The 4,950-nt window shown below is 31.7% G+C and overlaps 1 pseudogene; it reads right to left on the reverse strand.

Annotated features, from left to right (window-relative positions):
- Positions 1-3,833, reverse strand: part of LOC107636792 — a 13,064-nt pseudogene extending 9,231 nt beyond the window's left edge.

The following is a 4,950-nucleotide window of genomic DNA, read 5'->3' on the forward strand; positions in this document are numbered from 1 at the left end:
AAGTTAGAGTTTGACAATTAAACCATACTCTAAAGGTTAACCAAGAGCTGGAAAGATGGAAGGAATTATACTTTGTTCTTCTGAGGTTCTTAGTAAAAATATATTACTTCATACTATCGGGTCGTTGAGGAGTGTTGCTAGACGCCAACCTTAATTAGTAAATTTAGTATGACTAATTTACTACCCGCTTAGTATTGAACCTATGGGGTCACACACTAACGAGTGTTCTAATCTTTGCTGTAGAATTATTTAATTATTAATTTGATTTGATCAAATAAATAATTATATTAATTTAAATGGAATATTATTATATTTTTTGCTAGCACCAAAAATATAATAATAGTATGATAATTGAGAATATTATATGAGATTTGAGAATAATTAGTTATTCTGTTTCTAAACTTGAATTCTAAATTTGGATAAAATCCTAACTGATTCTGTTTCAAATTGAGTTATGATATGATTCATAAATTTGAAAGATTCAACTTTAAAATAATAAGATATGATTTAAATTTGAATTGAGAATCAAATTTAAAATCAGTAACAAATCTCATACTATATATATGTATGCCAAAAGTAGAGGAATGTGACAGAGAAGAGAATAACAAGAGTTTTATTCTTTTACCTCTACAAACATAAATGTATGTAAGCTTAATTCTTGGAGAAGAATTTTATGGCGTGCAAAGAGTTGCAAGAGGTTTCTCAATTTAGATCAGATGTCCATTGGTCAAGGAGTTGACAGCAAATGTTGGTCTCGGTGTGGATACGCATAGCGCCTTCGTACCATCGAAGGAGAAAGTGATTTTTACTAAAGCGTCTAAAGGTATTTAGATCTGATCTATATATTAAATTATTGGAATAAAATTTAAGCACAAAATAGATCTTTAGGATTACTTTCTTTTCTTCCGCTGCGTGTTATGAACACATGGTAATCCTTCAAAAACAATGAATGAAAAGGCAAAGAGAGAACACACGAAGGAGATCGAACAAATTTGACAAGAAACTCGTTTTCATGGAGGAAGAAGAAGAAGAGTAGGAGAAGAAGAAGGAGAAGAAGAAGGAAGAGGAGGAGGAAAAGGAGGAACGCGAAGCACGTCATGAAAATCGTATATGAGCGAGCGTGCTTTTTGTTAAGTTTCTCCCAACTTGTATGACTTGTAAACCAAATAACTTGTATGTGTAGCACTCCTCGTAAATCTATGGCTTGATGTTACCATCAATTATGACTAAAGATTTAATGGTTCTAGATACTCTTAATTAGTGACCAGCAAGTGATGTCAAATTGATGCATACATGCACTAATATGCAGCCGAAATTCGCAAAATTAAATCTATATATAATTTAACTTGCATGCCATACATATTATTATATTAATTAAATTCAAGTTTGCGAAACTACAATAATATTTTCTAGAATTAATTATTTAATTAATTAGATTATATTAATACATATATATTTTTGGTACATATATATACTATTAATTAGTCCTATTATTTTGTTTATTTATGCAATATAATATAACAGTGAATTACTGATTGTTGTAAAACTTGACACTCAACTATATAATATCATATATAAAATAACCAACAACTGAATTTGAACATGTATGCACATTTTGTTGCAAATGATTAGAATGAGGTTATGAATGCATGGTATTAGCAAAGTTAATGCTATTTACTGTTTAATATCTCAGCCGGGCCCCTATAGAAGAAAAAAGAAGAACAAAATGAATACATATATAATTGTGTGTATGTTTATGACTAAATTAATAAGACTATATTGTATAGCTTTATCATGCTTATTAGTGACATCGAGCCATCCCTAATAATGATCTTAACAAAGGATAAAGAGAAGTAATTAAATTATTAAGAAATTGATGATCCAAAAGAAGGCTCAATAATGGTAGCTACATATGGAAATGAATGCCCATGTGCTGCAGAAAGTAACTCTGATCTATGGCCTCATTAAGATTTCTCTCTATGATTTACATTTTGCATCTTTATTTACACATTCTTTTTTTTTTAAATAAAATAAAACATATATGTTGTTTTTAAATCAATTTTTTAATATCAGACTTAACATACATTTTATATATCTTCCAATTACTCCTAATGTTTCACTAATGTTGTGTTTAAATGGACACTTTATTCCCTTATTATGGATCAATTAAGAGAACTTTATTTAATTTCAAACTAACAATAACTTGTTTTGAAACTAATTTTCAATCATGCTTGTAATAAGGAAAAGTATGGGGAGCCAATGTAATTACTCTACAATATGTACTGTTAGAAATAAGAAACTAAACTGAAGGAAGGATCTGTGTATTATTGAGTGTATTCTAGTTGTCTGTTCAAGTTGTCTGGAATGATACAATATAAAAAGGTATTTATAGGTACTAAGAGAATAATAATAATAAAGACGTAATCCCCTATAATTAATATTCAGATATACTAATTGATCCTAATTATATTCTAACATTGGGTGTATTCAAGTTGTCTGTTCAAGTTGTTTGGAATTATACAATATAAAAAGGTATTTATAGGTACTAAGAGAATCATAATAATAAAGACGTAATCCCCTATAATAAATATTCAGATATATTAAATAATACTAATTGATCCTAATTATATTCTAACATCCCCCCTCAAACTCAAGTGACAACTTGAGTTTGAAATTTATTTAAAACAACGAAAATAAAGAGGAAAAAAAACTGCATAAACTGATAAAACGGGTGCAGACGGAACTCCCGGTAGGAAGCGCAGATAGAACTGCCACTTGTCTGAAGGAAGCGCAGACGGAACTGCCGCAGCCGAAACTGCCGCTATTTGAAGGAAGTGCAGATGGAACTGCCAGAAAAAAATGCAGACAAAACTGCCACAAGAAAACACAGACAAAACGCAGACGGAACTGCCACGAGAGACGGAACTACCACGAGAGAACGCAGACGGAACTGTCGAAAGAAAGCAAAAACTATATGATTTCTTCGTGAGAATAGGGAAGCAGCGGATGACAATGGTGTTTGATCATTCGACTCGAAAAGACACAAGACGGAGAGAATAGGTTAGTCGATGAGGTAAAAAAGCATCAAAGGAGTGACAAAAGCTAAAGAAAAATGGCATGGAAAAAAAAAGTGCAAAAACTACGGTGATTTCACCACAAGGAAAACAACCTATTCTCTTCAAGGAGGATACCATGGCTCTGATACCATGTTAGAAATAAGAAACTAAACTGGAGGAAGGATTTATGTATTATTGAGTGTATTCTAGTTGTCTGTTCAAGTTGTCTGGAATGATACAATATAAAAGGGTATTTATAGGTACTAAGAGAATCATAATAATAAAGACGTAATCCCCTATAATAAATATTTAGATATACTAAATAATACTAATTGATCCTAATTATATTCTAACCTTGAGTGTATTCAAGTTGTCTGTTCAAGTTGTCTGGAATGATACAATATAAAAGGGTATTATAGGTACTAAGAGAATCATAATAATAAAGACGTAATTCCCTATAATAAATATTCAGATATACTAAATAATACTAATTGATCCTAATTATATTCTAACATGTACAATGAGAATAATTTTGTAATTAAAATTAAATGATAATTAAAAAAATTAATTATTATTTATTTCAAATTTGAACTCCTTTTGACCTAGAAGAACCCCCTCCCCCAATTTGATCGAGCAGCCACTGAAGAAAGCCCCACCGCCGACGCTAAAGAACCAACCTCCATGAAGTCCGCTGCAACCTGAGCAGTCGGCTCTAACCAACCGGTCCTCCCGCACGATTGGAATCTTCCCTTCACGCTTGGTGTTCACTGCTGCCATCGTCCGGCACGCCTCCCTTGTTCCCGTCTACGTTGGTTATTGATATTATTATTATTAATATTATTGCTGAAATTGTTTATTAAATTGACAAAGATATAGTAATTCCAGCATGTGATTTTTTAGACATGTGCTTCCATGTCAAAATGTTTATGATTATTGGTTTAATTTGTGTGTGTTGAATTAATTTGGTTGCTTAGTGAATTAATTTGGCCACATAATAATATCAATACCGTAAAGCTATCGTTCTACTCTATAGTGTATGTTTGTTTGATACCTAGATTTCAGATGTTCTTTTTTATTTTGGGTCTAGCTGTTTAATGTGATTGATGTTAGATTTTAATTGCTGTAAATGTTATGAACTGCTAGATAGACCAAATATAAAAGTTTAATTCCTGATTTTGTGATTGTTATAGCTTTTTGAAATCCAAAAATAGTTATAACTCAGCATAATGTAGCTTCATTTGAAATTGGGTGCGAATCGGTTCAAGTACTATATGTAGTAGTTATTTTTATGGACAAAGTGGATGTTTATCTGCTTTATGCCATTGCTTTGTTACTTGATTTGCTGGATTGTGCATGCACATGCTCCACATATTTCTTGTATTATATGGTTTAAATTGGATTTTATTTAATTTTGGTTGAATTGAAGTTGAATCTGAATTAAGCCATTTAAACACGGTATTCAATCGAATGCAGCTTCTTCTTACACAGAAACTCTAGAGCCGTGGCAAAGGTTGAGCATTTGGAAGCCACTCTTTTTCTATTTAAACCATTAACCCCTTAGACCAAGATTAAATGGATGATTTAACAAACTATGAGTATTTTTCTCAAGAGGTAAAAAGGGTTTATTTATCTTTTTAAAAATAAATAAATAAATAGCTAATTGACTGCATAATTTAAAATAGTAGCATGAAAAAATTGAGATATATAGGATGTGATGATGGAGATTGGTGCACGAAATTGTGATCTCCAGGCTCGAACAAATCCTGGTAATGGCTCCAAAGCTTGGTGCTCTGATCTTAATTCGTAATGGTCACAACTTCGATACAACTAACCAGCAAGTGCACTGGGTCGTCCAAGTAATACCTTACGTGAGTAAGGGTCGAATCCCACGGAG

The sequence above is a fragment of the Arachis ipaensis genome, chromosome B04 (assembly GCF_000816755.2).
Source record: "Arachis ipaensis cultivar K30076 chromosome B04, Araip1.1, whole genome shotgun sequence".
Lineage (NCBI taxonomy): Eukaryota > Viridiplantae > Streptophyta > Magnoliopsida > Fabales > Fabaceae > Arachis > Arachis ipaensis.